The sequence below is a fragment of the Acipenser ruthenus genome, chromosome 2 (assembly GCF_902713425.1).
Source record: "Acipenser ruthenus chromosome 2, fAciRut3.2 maternal haplotype, whole genome shotgun sequence".
Lineage (NCBI taxonomy): Eukaryota > Metazoa > Chordata > Actinopteri > Acipenseriformes > Acipenseridae > Acipenser > Acipenser ruthenus.
The window spans coordinates 114,181,126-114,194,040 of record NC_081190.1 but is presented as its reverse complement, the minus strand read 5'-3'; positions in this window follow the sequence as shown (position 1 = coordinate 114,194,040).

The following is a 12,915-nucleotide window of genomic DNA, read 5'->3' as shown; positions in this document are numbered from 1 at the left end:
TGGGGGAACTATCTAGTGTCAGTACAAGTTGGACAAAAGAGCACCCGCGCGTTAGTGGACTCTGGGTGCAGGCAAACTTTAATTAGACTCATGCTTCTAGGGGGGCAAGACCTGGCAGTCCAAATAGCTGGTGGCAATCTCCTGCATTCACGGAGATACCAGGTCTTACCCTTCCACTAGGATGACGGTGGGTCATTGTACTGCCGACATAATCGTCACAGTCAACAAAAGGTTAGAATGCAGTATATGTGGCCACTCTGGCCCAAATAACAAGGGATCAACCCATTTGGCGAGATTTCTCCCTTGCAGTCTGACCTGTTTAATCCCCGAATTCACTTTAGAAAAAAATGAAAAAGGAGCATCGGGCAGAAAGAGCAGAGGGTACCAGACTTAGACTGGAAGAGGAGGAAAAAAAGGTAGAAAAGGGGTGGGGGTCAGTGTGATGTTCAGGGTGTAACCAACCCAGACTGACCAGCGGTTACAACACCACCTGACCTTGATACATTAGCATTTTGGGATCGGGATGCCGATATGGCCACGGCGCAGGACGGGGTCTGCTCTCTTGGGTCCGCAAACACACAGGTGCAGTGTATGGTGAATGATTCGGCTCCAATCTGTTACCCGTATTTCGCTGTAAACACACAGCTTACGTACAGGGTGTGTCCAGTGTTGGGGACGGGGCAGGTGGTGCAGCAGCAGCTGCTGGTTCCCTGGCCTTTTTGTCCTCGGACGTGAGGGTCCTGGACAGATTTTATTGGCTGAGAATCTTCAGCAATATATGAAAATATGTGGCATCCTGTTTGAAGTGTCAATTAACGGCTGCTAAAGGGGTTAGGCGCGCACCAATAGTTCTGCTGCCACTTCTTTCCGCTCCGTTTGATCGGATTGGGGTGGATATCATGGGCCAATTGGATGGTATAGACTCAGGGTATCGGTTCATTTCAGTAATAGTGGACTACGCGACTCGATAACCTGAAGCTGTCCAAATGATCAGCATCAGCACACAGTCAGTGGCAAATTAACTGGTGAAACTGTTTTCTCGGGTAGGTATACCTAGGGAGATCCTGACTGAACAGGGGACAGTGTTTATGTCTCAATGCATCCAGCAACTCTCCTAGTCCTTGAAAATACGTTCCATCAGAACATTGCCTACCTTCCTCAGACTGATGGACTGGTAGAACGATTTAACAAGACACCTTAACAAAAATTGGGTAAAAATGCTTCCTTATCTTTTCTTTGCTATTCAAGAAGTGCTTCAGTCTTCAACTGGCTTTTCACCATTTGAGCTCCTCCATGGGAGACAGCCAAGGGGTATTGTTGATTTAGTAAAGGAGGGTTGGGAAGCAAATCAAAGCAGAGCACCGAATATAGTGAAATAGGTGCTCGAACTGAGAGAACGCCTAGAATAGGTCGGTCGATTGGCCAAGGAAACCCTGGGAGCAGCACAGCATACACAGGAGCAGCACTATAAATCAGAATGCTCCCATTAGATCCTTCTAACCAGGGGACAGAGTGCTATTACTCCTCCCCTCTTTGGAATATAAATTGCTTGTGAAATGGCAGGGGCCATTCAAAGTCGTCTGGAAAATTGCCTGTCTCCCCTCTGATTGTTGACGTTCCGATGGGGGTTAAGTCTGGGGCAGAAAAAGAATCTAAAAATTGTAATAAATACATTTGCTGACATTTTCTTATCCAAACCAGGTAGAACCAATTTGATACAGAGTATACCATAATCATGAAGCCAGAGGTGAGGGTGAGAGAACAAGCAAACCGGGCACCAGAGAGAAAGAGGGATACTGTCTGTGCCAAGGTGGAGACAATGTTAGAGCTTGGAGTGACTGAGCTATCACAGAGCGAGTGGTGCACTCCGGTGGTATTGGTCACAAAGCCAGACGGAACCAATCGCTTTTGAGTCGACTTTAGAAAAGTGTAACTCCCACTCCAAGTTCTATGCATACCCCATGCCGCGGATAGATGACCCTCGATCTGACTAAGGGTCATTGGCAAATCCTGTTAACCCCAAGTTCACATGAGAAAACAGCGTTCTCCACTCCTCAGGGGCTTTTCCAGTTGGTTTGCATGGGGCACTGGCGACATTCCAGCACCACATGGTAGAGCCTATATCGACGGGCACAATCACTTAAATAAACCACCCAAAACATATATAGGCTTTTCTACTGGTATGATACCACTTACATCTTTATTAAAATGTTATATTATATAAAAAAAATACATTCTACTTACACCAGGGATTCTGTACACAGATCATTCACAATGTCTTTGCTCTCATATCCTGATTAGAATTGAGGTGGCTGCAGGTACAGAAGCCCAGTTGAGTCCAATTTTAATGCTATTTAATGTCTTAATAATATAAACTACTATTGCACCTAACGCTGACAAATTCACCCAGGGTGCAGGCCACGCCATCCTCTATCTCACCAATTGTGGGTGCTTATGCGCATCATCTGGTGACTGATCACAGATGGCCCTTGTTCAATAAACATGTTCTACTTCAGCATTGTTGTCCTGATCTGTTTGAGCCTATTTGTTTTCATTTGATGCAGGACTTTGCCAAAAGCTTTCTGGAAATCTAAATAAACCATGTCGTATGCTTTGCAATTATCCATTGTCAATGTTGCATCCTCAAAAAAAGTCAAGCAGGTTAGTTAGACACGATATCCCATTCCTAAAACCATGCTGACTGTCTCCCAGGTTATTGTTACCATATAGGTAATTTTCCATTTTAGATCTTATTATAGTTTCCATAAGTTTACATATAATAGAAGTCAGGCTTATTGGTCTGTAGTTACCTGGTTTGGTTTTGTCTCCCTTTTTGTGGATCGGTATTACGTTTGCTATTTTCCAGTCTGTCGGTACAACCCCTGTGTCAAGAGACTGTTGCATGATTTTGGTTAGCGGTTTGTAAATAACTTCTTTCATTTCTTTGAGTACTTTGAGTATTGGGTAGCAGTGTGGAGTAGTGGTTAGGGCTCTGGACTCTTGACCAGAGGGTCGTGGGTTCAATCCCTGGTGGGGACGCTGCTGCTGTACCCTTGAGCAAGGTACTTTACCTAGATTGCTCCAGTAAAAACCCAACTGTATAAATGGGTAATTGTTTGTAAAAAAATAAATAAAATAATGTGATATTGTAAGTCGCCCTGGATGAGGGCGTCTACTAAGGAATAAATAATAATAATAATAATACTATTGGGAGGATACCCAGCACTGTAATTTAAGGGTATTAGGTATTTCCAATTTACAAACAAGTGGTGCTAATGACACTTTGGAGTAATAGGTTTTGGCAATCCTATGGTAATCAGCTAAGGCAATAAAACATACATATATTATATTATGACCCATGGTGGAGGGGCAAGACTTTTTTGGCCATCTGTTTTCTACAGCAGCATTGACTTTATAACCACTCTGCACAAATTCATAATTCATGATCTTGCAATAAAACTGCTGATGAGCAGACAAACACTTTAATCCTGCCTAGGATTTCAGTGAAGAGTTTGTGGTAGGATTAAAATTAAAAATAAATAAATAACCATGTCACATGGGCTTTCCAAAGAACAGCAGTCTCATAAAACTACAGATGCATTGGCTTTAATGAAAAAAGTGGAACAACAACAGTATACAGAGAATAATTTAACTCCATAAGCAAAGTCTCCTGATTAAATAAAGGCAGTTCATTTTATTCACTGAGCAATTTACAGATTTCAGACTAAAACTGAATGTTAAGCAAGTTTTAAGAACACTGAACAGGGGGAGATAATAACGCAAAGCTGGAACATAAAAAAAAGCCAGACTGCAAAATCTAATCACAATCATACAAAACATGTGAAAAGTGATGATGATAATAAAACACTGAGAACACAGAGAGGCAGAAACTAATATTGTATATATATATAATCTGTAAGCAGGAACAAATCTAATTTATCTGACAATGTGTAGGATTTCTGGTGTGTAATATAGCCTACATACACACAAATGTCTTCGAGCAAAATGTGTCACTGTTCTGAATGTATCAGGGAGCCATCGATCTGAACACTGGGGACAGTCATGGTTCTGAATGTATCAGGGAGCCCTGGATCTGAACACTGGGGACAGTCATGGTTCTGAATGTATCAGGGAGCCCTGGTTCTGAACACTGGGGACAGTCATGGTTCTGAATGTATCAGGGAGCCCTGGATCTGAACACTGGGGACAGTCATGGTTCTGAACGTATCAGGGAGCCCTGGGTCTGAACACTGGGGACAGTCATGGTTCTGAACGTATCAGGGAGCCCCTGGTCTGAACACTGGGGACAGTCATGGTTCTGAATGTATTCTGTTCCTATTTTTTTGTGATACAGTATGCTTATTTTTTTGCTTGTTTGATTATGTGTATATCAGATACACATATGTATACATTAATTTAGTTGCAACTGGGACCAATAGAGCATTATTTTATGTGTGACAATTCAAAGGAACGGTAGTTCCTTGCGCCAAGTTATCAGTGAGAACTGCCAGAGACTCTAAATACAGCAAGGGTAGTTTACGTGTTTTTAGGGTATTGGCACAGCAAAAGTAAATTAGCCAAAAGCACCGTTTCACTTTTAATTTGCAGTTCAACACTAATCGAAGTCGCCAAAGTAAGGTAAACATGTCATTTTCCTCCCTCCTTTTTCTCCTGTTTTTTGCAGATCTTTGCAGACCCCAGGCACTTTAATCCACACATATGTATATTACAGGACATCTGAGTTTAATGACAATTAACTTGTTTTGTCAACATGGAAATATACTAGGGAACACACTTACTGTGACGTCTATATCATTTACATTAAATGATTTATTTCTGTTTTAAAATGGAACATTTGCCTGCAAAAAATATCTTTTTTTTAATATTATATAAATATATAAAAAGGTCTGGCATGCGTGGTATTTGATGAAAGTATAACCTTCAGTTTGCAAGCGTGTTGTGTTACTATCAGTGCTACACGATTAGTTGAGCTGACAAGCTCAACCAAGTTTTTTTTTTCGAGTCATTTCATCATTCTGAGAATCTGATCTTGATCGCTGAACAATTTTGGTTTCCTGTCAGTATAATGATCATTGTGGTCCCTATTGGCGCAAGCAAGTACGGTTTCCTCTCGATACAGGTTGATGAGAGTAACACTATTTGTGGTCCCCACTGGACAAAAAGGAACGCTAATTTCTAAGAATTAGCTATGCTGAAGAATAGCCTATATATTTGGTAAAACTAAAACATAAATAAATAAATACATTAATACATATTGGAATAAATGAATACATAAATCAACACATATACATTTCTTTCTTTCTTTATCTATCTTAAGATTTATTTCATTTCCACTACCAGATATAAGCACTGCCATTTAATAGGGGTGTAAGTAGCATTTTTTGTGGCATATTATATATCAAATAAAAGCTCTTGATGAGATCTATCTAGTGCCAAAATGACTTAACTGAAATCTCAAACTACAGTGACTAAAGTGAGAAAGTAATAAAGACACAACTGCATAATCTAGGTAAACTTAGTGCCAGGAGGTCGTAACTAGCACACTTACACCCTCCTGGTACTGAGTGTTGCATTGTGGGATGGCCATGTGACAACAGATAAGTCAAAATGGCTGGAAAAAAGCAGTGAGGATTCAAGTAATTAATTCACTATAGAATAAGGACCAGACCATGTAAATTGTAAAAGAAACCTTGTAAATTATATTTCACAGTAGTATTTTTGAAGTACAATTAATGAAATACGACTGCATATGTGAACATCTCTATTTTCATTAGAAATATGGATGTATTAGCTGTTATTAAATTGAAGAAAAACAAGTCTGGGATAGAACTTGGGAAGAAAACTGTATCTACAATGGGTCTTCATTTCAATGTGTTATTGTGGCATATGTAACTTTTAAGCAGAATTTCTGGTGCTATTCTTACTTTTTAAAGTTTAAAATTGAAAAATGTTTTAAACCCTTTAATTCTGTTCAAGACAATGTTGATACTGTGCATGTACTGATAAATAGCAACTGAACACAATCAATCAAAATCTTATTTTTGCTCTCCTGTAAAATTATGAAAATGTCACTTACGCCCCTCTGGTTCTGAGCCCTCGATAGTTTGCACTTCGCTGAATTTCTGCGCAGCTCCCCGTTACCATTAACATTGACCAGCTTCGGTGAAGTTAGGACTGGGAATTCAAAAGCGGGAGGTTACAGTACTAACCTGCAGGGAAGTTAGTTTGGTCAACACACCTCGATTGCTTCACTGCTTATTAATGCATTAACCATCCGAACAGAGAGGTAATATTTTAAAACACATTTTTGTTACAATTATTCCATCTGCCACAAGGAGGAAATATGATCATGCCACTTATGTTCATCCATATTCTTTTCAAATATTTATATTCTTGTGCAGTCATTTTTTGCCCGGTCAATTACCTGAAAAGAATTGTTTCCAGAGCAATTTTATCTCTGCCGATCCATTTCTAAACCTGGAAAGAGGCATTGTAATAGAATTTCAAGTGCAGCTATATCTCTTTAGCTGATCATTTTTTTTTTCCCTGAAATGGGCTATTGCTGGCAATATTTGCTGATAGAATCATGTCCAAGATACCCCATTTCAATAAACATTCCCTGAACTACAATAGTCCTTTCACTTTAAAAGAGATAAAGAATTCTGGCTGTTGATCTTTTCAATCATTTCCACATTACCCCTTTGCCTACTGTGGTGAAGATATGACATCCAAAACTGTTATTCATAAATTAGGAAAATATTGAATTTTCATTCAAGTAGCCTGACAAGAATATCAGCATGGAAATTAAATTAAAACACTTACCATTTATATCTTTCACAAACAATGCTGCCTTTATGCTATTTCAAAATTAAATAAATATCCTTTAGTATTTGTGTGAATGTAAATTTGCATCCTTTAAAAAAGCAATGCAAAAGCCAGAACCATATTTATACATTTATAGTTACATCTCCCTCTGTCCCTCTGTGTAGTGGCAGAAATTTAAACCATCACATAACAGGGATTTGCGTCCAAAAAAAGCACCTATTTTATAAAGATTATAAAAAAAACAACATCTTGAAAAAGAAACCAATTGAGAACAGCTGCTGACAGCTAATCTAGCAGAGTATTATTAAACAGACTGCATATGCTGCACACTAATTACCTTCACTATATTACAGTGTCATAATAACACAGTTACATTCATGCAAAACCCAATGCTTTTCCCCAGTTCCAATGTTACCGTAAAATACTGATAATAATATTTAATAATTTGTCATAAACAAATTCCAAATAATGTTGGGCTTTTCTAACTATAGCATTTGCCACTTGGATGAAACCTGCAGCTGACTGTTGACCAGCCACCTACCATATCAGATTATTATTCCTAATGGATCACAAATCCCACACGGTTGTTCTTCATTTGTAGTAAATGGATGAGAATGCGGCTGTATTTGATGACAGATTGCTATATAAATTATTTAAGCAAGGTTGGGGTAAGGTTATTGCCATGGTGTCTATATTGTTTGTCAAACTATTTTCCGCAAGGTGGATAGAGTGTTTGACAGGGGACTATATTGTCCGAAGACAAAGACCCTATATCAACATGAGTAGGAAACAGTTTTCTACAAAACCCTAAAGATTCAGTCCACATGTTTTATTAAACCTTGAAAGATAGCTCAATCTGCATTAAAGTCATGGACTCTGGCAGAACTCTCACAGAAGGTGGTACAGGTCTTGATGCATGTGTTTCTCCATGGCTTCTTTATGTTTTTAGAGTGGAGATGTCTTTTTTTTGGTTTAGAATTTGTTGAAGCTCACCTTCAGCCATATTTTTTTCTTTGTTATGTGAAAGGTGAGCATGTCAGTCCAGTTCCGGGCAGCTGCTGTGAATATTGTTGCTAAGGAACCCACTCAATAAAGTTAATTCTTAAGTCAAGGACCTGCCTATAGAAAAAAGTACCGAAGGATTTGCTGCGCATGATTTATATGATCACTAACCTACAGGTTACATACCAGTTTTATAATAGTTAAGGAACGCAATTCGGTACTGTACAAATAAGGTACAATGAAAATACGATGTGTTTGAAATAACCTGTGTATCCTGGATCAATTGCTATTTATAACTCTGGTGGGAGAATCCAATGCATGGTGGGAGAATCCAGTGATCATAAATATTGTCATTGTAGATCTGACAGTAGATGTCAACCACCATTTGTAACTAGTCATGATTGTATATAGTTGTATATCCTTTTGTGACGATGTTAAAAAAAAAAAAAAAACATAATCTGGTGTGCAATCATTTGTTTTCATTTGTTTATACGTTGATATGTAAAGGCTAACTTCACTGTAACGAACCCCCATGGGACCTGGAGAAATGTTCATTTTATCACGGTGTTCACTATAAAGGGTTTGGCATTTTTTTGTACCAGAATAATGGCAAAACGGCAAATTTGAATTGAACATCAATATATAGTACTTTTATGAAGATTACTTCACATTGATAAACATTTAAACAGTATTGTGACAAGGTACTCGTGACACATGTGTGCGTAACCGCACTGCAAGACTGAGAAACGCCGGCACAGGTGCACAAAAAGTAAACAAACGGGTCATGTGACGCTACCAAAGATGGTAATGCACAGAGGACATAATACAGAAGACAGACAGGCAGCAAGTCTCAATCGAGCGCCCGTCTGTAAACAATCATTTGATCAAACATAACAACTACAGAAAGCACACAAAACAAACCTGTTTCCACATATAAATTACACCAACACTCATTTCCCTTATGCAGGGCAATCACCCTGCTACAGGTATGTTTAAAAGAAAACAGTAAAAGGAAAGAAAAGGAAAGAATGTACAGTTACATGTTGAATACAGTAATTACATGTCCTTTCTCTTGAAAAAACTACCCCGCGTAGATTGCTCCTCACAACTGTTGTCTGGTTGCAGTTTGTGTGAATATGACGGACAGGCAACGATTGCATTCGTCATGCATGATTCGTACTACAAAGGTCATCTTTGAATTAGCGTTATCTTTGAATTAGTCAAACATGGTCTTTATTTTCACTGAAAGAATAACACACTTGACACTGGAGAAAGTTCAGTGTCAGTCAGTACTGAGATCGTTGTATCCGGGTCGATCATGTACGTGATCGTTCTAATAGGGCTAATTTGCATTAAAATAATCAGTTCTGTTCTGTTGTTGCTGGGATCATTAAAAATGGGTGTTCGTTATAAGGGTTCGTTATAGTGACATTAGCCTGTGTAACAAACCCTTCTTATAGACTCAACTGGGGTGAGACTGTGAGAGACAGAGCTAAAGGCTGAAAGAGAGTGCCTATCTGTGATGCCTATCTGTGAAGCGGTGAGAGCCCAGAGTGAATCGGAACATTTGTTTCAATAAAGTGAGTACACATTCATTGAATACATACAGAGTACAGCAGTGTTATTGTGTGATGTGCATGAAACCTGGCTGTCCCCTGATAACACTGTTACTCCTGCTGCCCTGTCCTCTCTCTACGTCCTGTCCCATACCCCGCGTCTCACCGGACGGGGAGGTGGGACGGGTCTTCTCCTCTCTCCCTCCTTACTCTTTTCTGTCCCCTCTGATCTCACCTCCCTCTCTGTCACTACCTTTGAATTTCATGCAGTCCAACTAACCTCTCCCTGTCAACTCCTGCTCATTGTTTTGTACCGCCCCCCTGGGCCTCTCACTCACTTTCTGGATGAACTCGACTATCTACTCTCCTCCCTCCCCTCTCTGTCTACCCCGACTGTCCTGTTGGGTGACTTCAACATCCATCTCTCCAACCCCAGCCACTCTGCTGGATTCCTCCCTCTCCTTCACTCCTTCGACTTCTGTCTCTCTCCGTCCCCTCCTACCCACAAAGCTGGCCGTCAACTGGACCTCACCTTCTCCAGGGCCTGCTGCCCCTCCAACCTCTCTGTCACCCCCCTGGACCTCTCTGATCACTATTTCATCTCTTTTTCTCTGTCTCTCCCCCCTCTCCCTGCTCCTCCTACCCCCACTGTCACCTCTCGCCGTAACCTCCGCTCTCTCTCCCCCTCTGTCCTTGCCTCCACTGCTCTCTCTCACCTCCCTCCTATCGACTCCTTTTCACAACTCTCCGTAGACTCTGCTACCTCCACCCTCTTCTCCTCACTCACCTCCTCCCTCGACTCCCTCTGTCCCCTCACCTCCCGACCCGCTCGCCCCTCCCCTCCCCATCCCTGGCTCTCCTCTGTGCTCCGCTCGGCAAGAATCACACTGCGATCTGCTGAAAAGAAATGGAAGAGAACCAAACTCCCTGCTGCCCTAGACCTTTACCGCACTCTTCTCTCCTCCTTCTCCTCTACTCTCTCCTCTGCTAAATGTGCTTATTTCCAATCTGTAATCCAAGCCTCCACTAACAACCCACGTAAACTATTCTCTACCTTCTCCTCCCTCCTAAACCCTCCCCCCCCTCCTCCTCCCTCCTCTATCTCCCCTGACGACTTTGCCTCCTTCTTCTCTTCTAAAATCTCAGATATCCGCAAACTCTTTAACACCTCTCCCTCCCCCGCACCCCCTCCTGCTCCAACCCCTACACCCACTACATCCCCTACTAACTCGCCCTCCCTCTCCACCTTCTTGCCCCTCTCAGACTCTGACCTCTCCTCCCTGCTCCAGGGTCACAAACCCACCACGTGTGCCTTGGACCCCCTCCCCACTCACCTCTTTCAAGCTGCTGCTCCTGCTCTACTCCCCTTCATCTCCTCCCTCCTCAACACCTCTCTACTTTCTGGCATCTTCCCCTCTGCCTTCAAAAAAGCCTCTATCACTCCCCTCCTCAAAAAACCTACCCTCGACCCCACCTCCCTCCAGAGCTACCGTCCTGTCTCCCTCCTACCCTTCCTCTCCAAAACCCTCGAGCGGACTGTACACCGCCAGCTCTCTGCTTTCCTGTCCAACCACTCTCTGCTTGACCCTCTCCAATCTGGCTTCCGCTCTGCTCACTCCACTGAAACCGCCCTTCTCTCTGTCACCAACTCACTTAAGTGTGCCCGAGCTGCCTCTCTCTCCTCTGTCCTAATTCTCCTCGACCTCTCTGCTGCCTTTGACACTGTTGATCACTCTATTCTACTATCATCTCTTGCTGACCTGGGGATCTCTGGCACTGCTCTGGCCTGGTTCTCCTCCTACCTCTCCAACCGCACTTACCAGGTAACCTGGCGTGGAGCAACCTCCACACCTCACCCTCTCTTGACTGGAGTCCCCCAAGGGTCAGTCTTGGGTCCTCTCCTGTTCTCTCTCTACACCCGCTCCCTGGGCCCCCTCATCGCATCCTATGGTTTCTCATACCATTTCTATGCTGATGATGCTCAGATTTTCCTCTCCTTCCCCACCTCTGACTCCACCATCTCCTCCCGTATCTCTACCTGTCTGTCTGCTATTTCCTCCTGGATGCACTCGCATCACCTCAAACTCAACCTCTCTAAATCTGACCTCCTTTTCTTTCCCTCCTCCTCCCCCTCCTCTGATCTCTCTATCTCTGTTCCTCTGGAATCTACCACACTCTCTCCCTCTTCCTCAGCTAAAAACCTTGGAGTCACCCTGGACCCCTGCCTCTCTTATTCCCAGCACATCTCCACTCTGGCACGCACTTGCAGATTCTTCCTGAGCAACATCCGAAGAATCCGACCCTTCCTCACCAACTATGCTACCCAGCTCCTGGTCCAGGCCCTGGTACTCTCCCGCCTAGACTACTGCAACTCCCTCCTGGCTGGCCTCCCTGCGTCCGCCACCCGTCCGCTCCAGCTCATCCAGAACTCTGCTGCTCGCCTGGTGTTCTCTCTACCTCGCTTCGCCCACGCTACTCCACTACTCCGCTCGCTCCACTGGCTCCCGATCACCGCTCGCATCCAGTTCAAGACTCTTGTACTAGCCTACAGATGCCTTGATCAGACTGCACCCAGCTACCTCCAGACCCTCATCTCTCCCTACACCCCCACTCGACCTCTCCGCTCCGCCTGCACTAGAAGACTGGCTCTACCTCCGCTACGCTCCCCTGCCTCCCGAGCCCGCTCCTTCTCCACCCTTGCTCCGCAGTGGTGGAACGACCTTCCTACAGATGTCAGGACTGCCCAGTCCCTGACCACATTCCGGCGCCTCCTTAAGACTCACCTCTTCAAACAGCACCTGTAGAACTCCTCTGTTGTATCCTGGGACACTATCACCCTTCATTTAAATATGCTTTATTTTGCTCTTATCTGCCCCCTATTTTACTGCATTTAATCCTGTACCTCAGAATATTGTAATCTCCCAAGTGTTTAATCTGTAGTATTTTGTACTTAATCATATCCTGATGTAACTATCACTACTTAATCATATCCTGATGTAACTTTCACTATTATCTGCTGTATTATTGAATTGTGGTTTGTCACACTTGAGAATTATTGTATTTCTTGTTCTTATTGTATGACTTATATTGTAACACTTGAATGTATTTGTATTTGCTTGCGATTGTAAGTCGCCCTGGATAAGGGCGTCTGCTAAGAAATAAATAATAATAATAATAATAGAGAGAGTGGGATTGCGGCGGGGCATGGTGAGAAGGGGGGGTGGCGCTTTGCATTTGGAACTCCCCAGTAATGTTGTTGAAGCTGACACCCTGGGATCCTTCAAGAAGCTGATTGATGAGATTCTGGGATCAATAAGCTACTACCAACCAAACGAGCAAGATGGGCCGAATGGCCTCCTCTCGTTTGGAAACGTTCTTATGTTCTTATGCTCTTATCTCCGCTTAGTGAAAAATGTGACATTTGCATCGCAACTGCAAATAAGTAAGCCACAGGTGCTTAAACGCAATGGTAGTCCTGACAGTAAAATACTGTACTGTAATGTCATTGTAA